Genomic DNA, 12,787 nt, shown 5'->3' on the forward strand with positions numbered 1-12,787 from the left:
GTCAATTTTTTGGGTTCAAAGTAGTAATAGAGCAATATGGGTGTCTACAAAATTGTGATTGCTTCTGTGAGATATGAATCTCTTGCTTGTTGATTATGTGTTCTCATCACTCTGTAATTCTCGTTGAAGGATGAAAAAGAGATAAATTGAGCCTTTACCTTTAAAGAATTGTTGCTTATTATGTGTGCATGTCATATCCATGCTTTCATATGGTATCTCATGCATATTACACCTGAGGATACATATGGTGATGTCTTATGAGAAATGATTTCGAGTAGAGTGTTGTGATTGATAGCCAAATTTGAGCTAAATATTGAGGTTGAGAGCTGAATTGGCTAAATGTTGAGATTGACAACCGGATTGGATGAAAACCAATAGAAAATGGTTCTGGGTGGTGTATGAACCTCATGAGTCCCCCATGGGTCACGCATCCTTATTAAAGAAGCGTGTGTATACCGATTGTTAGATGGCCTTTGCATTGCATTTGCATATCATATCATTTCATCGACTCTCTATTTTTTGCTTAATTGGAAGATTGGTTAAAATGTTATTATCTGACTTGATTGATTTCTTAGATATCTGTTGAACTTTGCAAATTACTTATCCTTTAATTTTTGGATTAAGATAATGCCCTTTTGAGCTAATAGTTGTTAAGTGTAGGAGTAAGCATTCGAAAGACCAACCCTCACCGCTATTTTAGTTTAGGATCGGTCAATGATGCAGCTGAGTACACATTGTTTTCTGGTACTCACTCTACACTTGTTGTACCTTTTTGAGTCCAGAGTCTATTCCGAGCACCAGTAGAGCGTGTGGAGTCACCAACCATTGAGGCGACTCTTTGGAGTATTCGGAGTGAGTTGTTGGTTGATCCGCGGCACCAGACTCCTTTCTTTATTTTATTTATGTCTTTTACATTCTCAAACCGGGTATTTGAGATGACTTATCAGACTTGCATCTTTTACTCTAGTAGCTTTTGTACTTATGACACCAGGTTTTAGGGTGTAGTACCTTTGTATATTCATGATTATGAGATTTATTTTATGATATTGAAATGGCTTACTTTATTCTTTCTACATAATTAACTTGTTAAGATTTGGCTTTATCGGTTGTGGATGTTTCTCTTACCAGGTGGGTGTAAGTGCCTTCACGGCTTGGAATTTGGGTCGTATAATTTGGTATCAGAGTTTTAGTTCACCGGTCTCATGAGTGCAACAGCAATGTCTAGTTAAGTCTTGCGGATCGGTACGAGGAGCTCTGTACTTAGAGAGGATATAGGACATTTAGGAAAATTCTACTCTTTCATTCTTTATAATGCGTACTTGATTCTATTGGACTCTAAAAGTTTTCGAATCACTCTCGCATAAATGGTGAGGACACGATCGACTCCAGCTGGAGACCAGGAGCCAACACATGTACCCACACCCGCTGCTAAAGTTGTTGCATATGGAGAAGGCAGGGAACGTGGTAGGGGCGAGGCAGTGGTAGAGCCTGTGTTACTATACCAGCCAGAGACTGAGCACCAGCGGCTGCTCCAGGCCATGCTAGGGATGTGTCTCTAAACTTAGAGGTTGTTCCGGAGAAGGAGCCGATTCAGGCAGATGAGGTTGGACTTGCACAGGTACCACTTGGGTTCGTTGCTACTCCAATTCTTAAGGATACTATGGTGCGCATGTTGGGCTTTCTTGAGGGTATGGCCCAGGCGTGCATACTACTAGTCACTCCAGATGGTTCTCAGATGAGAGTCGGAGCTCAGACTCCCGATCCAGTGCTTGTTCCAAGATTTCGAACCTAAGGGCACAGCCAGCTGCTATTGTAGCTCCTCAATTTATGGGCATGCCAGTTCTGGTTGCTCCACACCCAATTGCTTAGCCTACTATGACTGTGAAGGAGTTGAAGAGGTTTGATCAGTTGGAGAAGATGAAGCTACCATGGTATGATGGACACCCAGAAGATGATGCTTATGAGTTCTTGATTAGTTTCCATGAGAGGGTGCATAACCTAGGGTTGGTTGAATCCAACTGAGTTGACTTTATAGCTTTTCAAATGATCGGACCCGCCAAGCAGTGACATCTCGCATACCCTCTTATATGATTCATTCTAGATGCTCCGATAGAGATGATGCAGGATTTAGAGTCAGTTGGTTTAGATAAATGTGTGAATGTGCGCGCACTTCAAAAGCGTTTTTTGGTTGAACACATTCTAAATCCTGAGGCACAGAGCCAAAAGAGAAATGGAAGCCATTCGGTAACTACTCTCTTTCTTAACCCCCTCTCTAATTTATGGGCCAAAAAGTGGACTTTTGACACTGAGTACGTCTTAAAGACTCTTTTAAATTGAGGGAAAAAGAACGAAATCGAATAATCACCTTGATTGCAAGAGAAATTTATGGAGAAGACGTGTAATAATAGATTTTTTTAAACGTTAAGGGAGAAAATATTTATTAACCCAAACTTCTATTGGGATAATTATCCCACCTTTATCATATTGTATTTGCTTGACTTATTAAACTTCATCAAAACTTAATTAGTGGCAGGCAGCTAATGTGAATGCAGAATTTGTCATTATTAGATATCTAATGTGTACGGTCTTTTCTTAATTACTGATTTAATAGAGCTATGCTGTACGTGGTAGTAAATTTTGAAATTAATTTGGCGTGCATGTGATGTACTCCTCATAGTATAAAATAAATACTCCCTCCGATCCAGAATAATTGAGGTTTTAAGCTTGGACATATGGATTAAGGAATTCTCTCATTCCTAAAATTTAATAGGGGTTTTGACTTATACACCCTTAATTATGATTCTCTTATCTTTTTAGGTTGACATAATTATTATGGGATATGAAAATGTATCAAGGGGTAAATTTGAAAAAGAGAACTAAATACTTACTTGATTTTGTAAAACATCAATTATTTTAGACCAACTTTTAGAGACTAAAACCTCAATTATTTTGGACCGAAGGGAGTAACATACTTGGATTCCCCAGATTCATTTTTTAAGAAAGTAACTCTCTGAGTCTTGCATTTGATACAAAGATTCAAGATTGAGAATAAAAAGATCTAGTAATAGTATTGCATATGGGACAGATTTGCTTTATGACATCATTTATTTGACTTAAACATAACTTGTAGAAGTGTAAAATCATGTGTATAAAGTAACATAACTCTATATTTTCTCTTATGGGAGCAATAGAATTGCTTTCACATTTTAATTTGTAACCACAAAAAAATAACTTACTCTTCATCAAAGAGTTAATTAGTTCTGTTGAAGTACTTCTCAAGAAATCTGACAAACAAAACAATTCTGAGCAATGAAGAATTTTGAAGCATAAATAAAGGAATTCAATTATTGTCTTTGAGTGAGTATACTTATGCAAACTTCGACATAATATCATTGGTATCAACATTATGTCGTGTACTTATTTTGCGAATCCACTGTTCAAAAGTTTTTAAAAAAAGTTCAAACAGAAAGAACCAAATTCGATTACATCTCACATTCACATATCCCCTTATGAATCGTTCAAGATGCTTCAACAGAGATAACCCAGGACTTAGAGCCAGTCGATTCAGAACAGGATGGACACTCACATGTTTAAATGTTTTTCATATTGTTATAGCTTTTGAATTGTGCACCACTGCTGTCTACGGGGTCTATATTGGTTGATCTTGCACACACAAGGGAAAAAATTGTTCGAGGCGCATAGGCAAAAGACAAGTGGAAACTGTTAGGATCGAGCTACTTCTACGCACTCTAAGAATCAGATTCTTAGAACAGTTTGCGTAAGAAGGTAATGCAGCGGAATAGAAAAATCAACACAAGAGTTTCACTTGGAAAACTCCTTGCTCAAGGGAGTCAAAAACCATGACCTATCTTTCCTACAGGATTTCCCAAGGTCTTCACTAAATTAGGAGCCCTTAAAAGGTGACAATAACCTAAGGACCTGTTCCTCGAACAGTCCACCTAAATCACAATCCTTACAAAAGTTTAATCAATGAACACCTATTACACAATATTTAGGTAAATGGGTGGAACCACAACAGAACCTAACCTAGACAAACCAAAGAACATTATGATAAATCTTGATAAGCTTGGGTTCTTCATCGTCGTGCAGGTGGCTCTTCTAAGACCAAGTGTTGACTGCGCTCACTTAAGTCTCTCGTTGGAATGTTGTGATTTGTGATTTGTGATTGTGGTTGAGCTCCAAAGTTTTTTGGTGTTGTGTATATATAGTAGTAGTTGTCGCCTTGAATAATTGACTCCAAGCATGTTTTGGTTTCATTAATTGTACCTGAAAATCAAACCTTGTTCGACTTGGATCTTTCTTTCTTTCCTTGTATTTGTTTGCACGTCGGCTTCCTTGTCCTACTACAATGTTAATTTCCATGTTGATCAACTTAGGTATTTATATAGTATTATCATAACTTGAAATCCAACTCTTCATCAAATAAGAATCAGTTAATATTCCATCTTCTCTAATGTCGGTATGAAACAACTTGCAGTCTCTAGTTGCGTGGTAAGGATCAGTTCCTTTGGGTAGTTCCTTTGTTGATATAAGCTCTGCTTCACTGAAACCTTTGGAGATCTATTTCAATGTCTGGTTTTTCAAATGATCCCCTCCTTACATCTCCCTTGATTGTCATTGGGTACATTGTTTGTCAAATCATCAAAACTTCAATGTAAGCTCATGATCATTGAGTCAATAGGTACTCAACAGAAACAATACTATAACAAAATATGCAGCCACTTGGATTGCAATTGCATACATGATTCATTCACTTTTACTTGTCAACTATACTAAAAATACATTTTCACTTTTACGTGTCACTTTTAGCATATCAAGAGAATTGTTTTTCATGTTTCACCCTTAGCATTAATTACTTATTCTCAAATCATTTTCTACACCTAAAACTAATCATTTCCTAAACTGGACAGAGAACAGTGAATAGAGAGAATAGTAAAGAAACATGTGAAAAGTTTCTCTTGGTCCCATGCTTTTGTCTATTTCTTCCATGGTTATACATCTCATCAAATCCCATGCTACTTTCTTTCTTGGCTTAATGCATATGCGGCCCCCTAAACTTGATCTTTTTTTTCTATTTTAGCACCTTAACTAAGTGTTGTTTCTACTGAACCCCTGAACTCATCCTCAAGTGTGTCTATCAAACCCCCTAAATCTGATTTTTATTAGAAGCAGAAATTAAATTGGGGAAATGAAAGTAGAGTAATATTATAGACATGTGGTAAGCTATTCTTTAGGTCATAGTTGTCGGTTTCTGCTTATTCTGCTCTTCCACTGCCAGCTTAATTAAGAGTTACTCTTTTTTTTCCTCTCAATTGCTGCTAATCTTAGCTAAAAGATGACATAATTAAATTAGAATATATATTAGCATGTTGCTACATTGAAGATGGAATACTATGTAAGTCGAATTGTGTTTGATAGACACACTTGAGGACGAGTTCATGGGGTTCAATAGGAACAACACTTAGTTGAGGTGCCAAAATGGGAAAAAGAGGCAAGTTTAGGGGGCCGCATATGCATTCAGCCTTCTTTCTTTAATGTCTTAAGTCATCGACAAACCCTCGAACTTGTCTGTAAAATCCATTTAGACCCTCCGACGGAGACTCCTACCACTTGAACCCTTCAAGACCACTTTCTTGTGCCACTTAGACACAATTTGTTGACGTGGCACAGTGCGTGAAATACACTTGCTCTGAGTGCGTGAAACAATTTCAAATTATAATTTATTTATTTTTTTAGCTTGGAAACATGAAACTATAAATAAATAATCAAACAAGAAAATAAAAATCAACTAAAAAGGTAAGGTCATCTTCTTTGTTGGCCCACCCACCACCAATGCACCATCCTTGCCATTGCCGCCATCGTCGCCCCTCCCCCCAGTTTCTATTCCTTTAGTTTTTTATTTTTGGGTTATCTTTATTAAACATATGATACAATAATTTTCATTAAATGTAAACGAGCAAGATTCCGGCGAGAAAATATAGTGAGACCGCTATTGCCACCACCATCTCCCTAGTTCATCACCATCTCCGCAACGAGAAGAGCACGCCCATGACCAGATCTAGTCTCTCTTTTGCCTTAAAAACAGAATATAACAAGAACAACAATGGATTAGAACTGAGAAATCAACGAAATGGACTTGTTAGAAGATCTGAAATGGACAACTCCAAACATGTGATTTTCTTTTTATTTAATGCTTTCACCAGAACAACGCTGGAGAAGCATCAACACGACAGGGTGTCTCTTCGAAAATTTTGAGAGTTCAGTGTTAACGGAGAAATGAAGGAGAGGGGTGGGCATCTTGATTGTTTAATGGTTGCTCTGGTGAATCTGCTCGACGGGGAAACTGAAATATAAAAGAGAAGAAGAAGGAGGGGGGGGGGGGTGGCTGTTTGCGGAAGAAAGAGACCAATTTTTTTTTTTTGTTTAATTAAAATCCACGTGTCTCCGTTTTATTGGTTGTTTTGGCTTGTGAATTACAAGCACTTTTTATGTTTGGCTGCATATTAATTTTGTGTTCAAGTGGCACACTAAAAGTGATTTTGGAGGGTTCAACTGGTAGGAGTCTCAGTTGAAGGATCTAAATGAATTTCACGAACAAATTTGAGTGTCTGTCGATGACTTAAGCCTTCTTTAATCCCTCTCAAATTTATGGACCAAGGACACTTCAAAATAAATGAGTCTTTAAGACTTGAAAGATGGGGGGAAAGTACAATCTGTCCTCTTTTGTCAAGTTCTTAATCCTTGGAAACAAGCTCACAAAAATACATTCATTTGGAGCTTGTTCATAGATTTCGTTTCAAAAATCTGTCCACCTATGGAAATATAAATGTTTACTTATTAAACTAGCTCATTTTTTCAACTTCGAGTTTAAGTTTGAAAATTATATTTTAGGACTTTTCAAGTTTTTACTCACAAATTTCAACTCTATTTATATGTCCAAACATGAACTTCAACTTTCAAATATCAACCAATTTATGTCTAAATGCCTACTTAGTGGCAGATAGCTTATGTGCAGTGGCGGATCCAGGATTTTGATTCATGGGGTTTGAAAAAAATAATAAAAGCTAAATAATAAAAATAATGTTGTTAATGGGAATTGAACCTAGGTCGTTAAAGACAATTTTGAACATCAAGGATCGCTTGAGTTGACCTTTTGCATTTGTTCAGGGTATTCAAAAGTTAATATATGTACATAAACACAGAAAATCTATCTTATTTATACACTGTAATTTTTTGCCGAGGTGAACACCCTCGGCACCCTCTAAATCTGCCCCTGCTAATGTGCATGTAGAATTTGTCATGGGTACAGTTATTTATTTAACTAACAGAGTTATGTTGTACGTTGTACTCCCTCCGGTTCATAATAAGTGTCTGCTTCGTCTTTTTATTTTGGTTCAAAATAAGTGTCCACCTACAAAGTAAGAAAGAATTAATTTTATTTTTCTAGATTTGTCCTTGATGCTAAGTGATCAGATCCTCACACATATTAATTAAGTATAGTTTCGTCAAAATATCTATTTTTGTCTAGAAATTAGTATTTTCTTAAGAGATATACTAAAAGTTCAGTGAACACTTATTTTGAATCGGAGGAGTAGTAAATTTTATACTCCCTCCGTCCCAAAAAGATTGGCACATTTCGGTATTTAGAAACAATTTAACTTTATGAGATGATTTACACTTCACACAAATATTTAAGGCTTATTTTTTACCACACATTTCAAAAGTATTCCTTTATTCTTAAACTCCGTGCTAAATCAAATTAAGACAATCTGTTTGGGACGGAGGGAGTAATTAATTAGTGTCCGCTCATGTGATGTATTCCTCGTGTAAAACAATAAGGCACTTCCCAATATTCATCTTTTAACGGAAGATGCTTCCGACGTCATTTGACTAGGCACAAAATTTTAAAAAGAAACACTTTTAATAAAATTAAATTGTTTCTAAATATTAAAAGTGATAATTTTTTTGGGACAAGAAAAGTAACAATTTTTTTTAGGACAAACTGAAAGGGAAAGTATGTCACAAAAATTGGGACAGAGGAAGTACCACTTTATTTCTTTCCTTATATACTACTAGCGGAATAGTGGAATTTAGTATGAGCCCGTTTGGATTGGCTTATAAGTTGGTCAAACCAGCTTATAAGCCATTTTTAACTTATTTGAGTATTTAGTAAAAATAAAAAATAACTTAAGTTAAGTTAAAAAGTACTTAAAATAAATCAAAACCATGAAGTTGCTCAACCCAACTTTTTTTTTTTTGGCCTAAAAAGCTATTTTGATTTGACCAATAACTTTATCCTTTTATCCCTTATATTTTCTGTTAATTCCAATAATACCCTTACTTCTAAAAACCCTTTAAGCACTTTTATCCAAACACATAACTATTTATTTATAAAATAACTTTCAGCATTTAAAAAGCACTTTAAACACTTATGCTTAAAAGTCATTTTTTTCCGGCTAATCCAAACAGGCTCTATCACGGATAAGGATACCCTTAACCATTTCAGCCACTCAAGCGGTATGCCTTTTGTCCATTTTCTTTTTCTTTTTTGTTGAAGAACAGTACCCTGCCTTTTTTTTTTCTCTATATATCTTGTTTACTTACTGTATCTTTTGTGTGATTTATCCATTTGTTTGCTGATACTCATATTTGTGTTTTTCTCACATATAGTACTTGTTGCAGTGATTTTGTAGCTTTTTGCTACTACCAAATCCTCTTGTATTGCTGATCTGCGATTGAAAGGTTAGTATCCCTGAACTACTCGTCATTGATGTGATTAAACTTAGAGCAACAGAACACTTGTAGTGGCTGATCAAAGTTTAATTGAGCTCCTTGCACTATAAACATGAGTCCATTACTCATATTGTTACTCAATTATTCGAATATCTAGTAAATTCATGTTTCTTTTGTTTGTAACAGAAAAGTCATTTAACTATGTATGAATCACTCAGAAGGTCACTCAACCGGCTAAACCTACCTGTTATACCCTCTAAATTATCAACTTTTATCATTTTTTACACTCTTTCGATATTATGATATTTTTTCTCTTACCTATAGAACAAACAAATTTTACTTATAAAGTAAAAAAGTGAAAAATAATTTTCAAGCATATATAATGTTGAAATAATAAAATAATTGAGCATCGTAAAAAGAATTATTTAGAATAATTTGTTGGTATCAATGATTTTGATAATAACAACAAAAACTAAAAAATTACATAATTGAGAATGAAAAAGAATAAAAGCTTTAAAAACATATATTCAATGCATGTAATACAAAAAAAAATGGAGGTATATACTATGATATACATTATATATGCTTGAAAAAAGCGGTCAATTATTTTATTATTACACCATTATATATGCGTGAGAACTATATTTCAATATTTACCCTATAAATAAGATATATTTGTTCTATAGTTAACATAATATGGATTAAAAAGAGAAAAAAGTATCATAATATTTGAAAAGGTAAAAAATGACAAAGGTTGATAATTTAGAGAGTAAAATAGGTATTTAGCCAGTTGAGTGACTTTCTGTGTGCTATAGTCTATAGACATAGTTAAGTGATTTTTCCGTTACAAACAAAAGAAACATGACTTCGCTGGGTACTTTCAGATAGTTGAGTGACCATTTGAGTGATGGCCTCTATATATAGTGCATACACTATATTTAGGATACTCTAAACTTTTGGAAAATGCATAAAGATTGAGATCCAAAAGGTTAAATCAAGATGTTAATGGGTAATAAATTAATCCACTTAAGCCCTATAAACATATAAAAGATGTGAAAATAGCATACAATTATGATAGGTATCAACATGGCAGAGCTAGGTGACACAAGGGGGTTTGTTAATGGGTAATAAATGAACCCCTTTGCTAAAAACTTACAATGTATATACAAGGTCAGAAGTATTTTTATGTACATCTAATAGATGTTGAATCCCCGTTGTTTCTTAGTGCGTTTACTTCTTTATATTTTGAATCTCCTTACTGAAAATTCTATCTCCGCCACGGGTTATCAGTCGCCAAGCCTTCAGAGTATCATGTCCACAGAGAACCAGATGGGTGTGATTTTGGACATCTAAGGTCTGATATATCCAGAAATGAGCTTGCTTTGCATAAAATGCGACACTAAGATAATAACCATAAATAGATTGGACTTTTTTTTTTGTTTTTTTGTTTTTTGAAACAGGTAAGTATTAATAGATTGAACAAGATTAGGAATGGGCATCGGAAAAAGAGTGCTAGTAGCACATTAGACATAAAACTAGAGAATTTTACCAGAGATAGTTTGACCATGCACTAGTATATAGGATAAAAGGTAGACCTAGAACTAGTGGAGAGATATTGTATTGAAAGAGCTGTAGTATTTTGAAAAAATGTTGTTTCGCTAAGCATATAGGGTATACAAACTAATAGAAAGAGCTTCCGAAATGAAGGGGACTAAACAGGAACAAGAGGGATCCTGCTCTGTTGTTGCACTTACATTAGGTCCGGTTTTCTTAGTAGTCTCTTTACTCATGTTAGATACTTGTATGTCACATTCAAGTACGCATGAGATTTAAGGAACCTTTAGTTATAAGAAGCCTCTAATTTGCCTTTAAATACAAATTATTTATCCGTATTGGAATGAAAACGTTCCAGATAGAGCAGAATGGATATAGAGGATTCATATTGCCAACTCAAGTAGTTTGGAATTGCAACACTGTTTGATTGTTAATTATGTTGAATAAAAGAAACTTCATATCCAAAGTGATAAAGAATTGCATCATTAATTTGCATTGAAACAGTACAAAAGTATTGAAAATTTTGAGGGTGAATGAAAACTATATCAAGTGAAGCAGGATACATAGGATAGAAAGTTTGCAGGGATTTTCACAAATATCCTTATGCATGTATATTGATGACCATTAAATATAGGTACAAGATACTGCCAAAGACTGAAAAATTACCTGATCTTCTCTTTGTTTTGACCTCCCTTTTCACAACTTCGCAAATAATGTTATTTCTAACACCTTTGACCCCTTGTAACTTGCAGCTTTCAGGTCATAAATGCATAGGACCAGCGGGAATACCAGATATGGCCTATGCTAGTGTTGCTTCTCTTATGACAACAATAGAACTGCTCTTAGCATCCAATACGCCAATGTAATCTCTAATTTGTGACCACAGAGAAGAATTTCTCGCTCTTCATGAAGAGGCTTCTCTGGTGAACCTAAAGTCATCCCGATCGTCGGAATAGGGGGAATCGGTAAAACAACTTTAGCAGAAGAAGTTTACAATGATACGTATTCTTTCTCATTTTGATGTTCGTGCCTGGGGTACTATATCTCAGCAACACAATGTAAAGGAAATGTTGTTGAGCTTTCTGCATTCTACAAAGGGTGACACATTTGACATGGACGATGAGGCAGATCTAGCTGACTTGCTGCAAAAGAGTTTAAAGGGTAAGAGATATTTAATTGTCGTGGATGACATGTGGAGCAGTAAAGCATGGGATGACGTGAGGCAATGCTTTCCAAGTGAAAACAAGGGGAGTCGAATATTGTTGACTACATGTTACACTAAAGTAGCTTGTCATGCTGGCGCAGAGAATCTCTCTTTGCAAATGGGATTCACACACCCGGATGAGAGTTGGAACCTTTTTTAAAGTATCGTGTTTGCAAATGAAGCATTACCATCTGAGTTCGAGACTATTGGGAAACAAATTGCTGACAAATGTCATGGTTTACCACTAACTATTGCCGTGATTGTTGGGCTTCTCGAATCTAAAAGGACAATAGAATATTGGGAAAATATTGCTAAAGATTTCAAGTCAATCACAAATGATCCCGATAAACAGTGTTTACAGGTACTTGAGGTGAGTTACAATCACTTGACCAGTGATCTAAAAGCATGTCTTCTCGATTTTGCAATTTTCCCAGAAGACAGTGAGATTCCAGTGGAGAAATTGATGAGATTATGGATGGCTGAGGGGTTCCTGACGTTGGGAAAAGACTTGAAAGGAGAGGCTGAGAAGTGTTTACAAGATCTTATCGGCAGATGTCTAGTTCTCATCAGCGATAAAAATTGGGATGAAACCAAAGTTAAGTCATGTAAGGTTCATGATCTAATATATGAGCCATGCTCGAGAGAAGCTCAAAGCCGAAACATTTTTATCATAAATGACTTTGTACGTTATGGTTTTGATTTCAATGAGGATTTGGATGAATATGTTCAACTCAGAATGCATAGCTTGCAGCCCTTCAAGCGATGGACCGATGATAGTTTTATGTTTGACTTTAGGGACCTTCTTACCCCGCGATATCAACATTTGATTAGGACAAAGACAGATAACGGAGACAACAATTTCTTGAAACAAACTCGAACCCGTTCTATTTTGTCTCTTCGTGCTGGGTCTTTTACTTATATGCTGGATGAAGACATTTTTTATTTCTTGTTAATCAGAATCTTGGACTTGAGTTCCATATAGTTAACAAGTTTCCCTTCTGAGATACATGCCGCATTTGGCTGAGTTACCTAGAACTGTACAGCACGAAAGGGGATTTGAAAGTACCTCCAGAAATTCGTGATCTATGGAATCTGCACACATTCATTACTGAAGGGCAATATTCATACGCAGAATTTCCAGAACAAATTTGGGAACTAGCGCAATTAAGGCACCTCGGAGTGTATGGTTTTGATTTTCCAAATCCTCCAAGTGTATCTGTTGATGAGAAGAGTAAGTTGTTTTTTTCAGACATACAAATTATTTCTCCAGACCCC

General features: G+C 35.6%; 1 pseudogene; it reads left to right on the plus strand.

The window, feature by feature from the left end:
* The first annotated feature begins 1,364 nt into the window (after positions 1-1,364).
* Positions 1,365-12,494, plus strand: LOC132057730 (putative late blight resistance protein homolog R1A-10; annotated as a pseudogene).
* The last annotated feature ends 293 nt before the right edge of the window (positions 12,495-12,787 follow it).

The sequence above is a fragment of the Lycium ferocissimum genome, chromosome 5 (genome assembly GCF_029784015.1).
Source record: "Lycium ferocissimum isolate CSIRO_LF1 chromosome 5, AGI_CSIRO_Lferr_CH_V1, whole genome shotgun sequence".
In the NCBI taxonomy this organism is placed as follows: Eukaryota; Viridiplantae; Streptophyta; class Magnoliopsida; order Solanales; family Solanaceae; genus Lycium; species Lycium ferocissimum.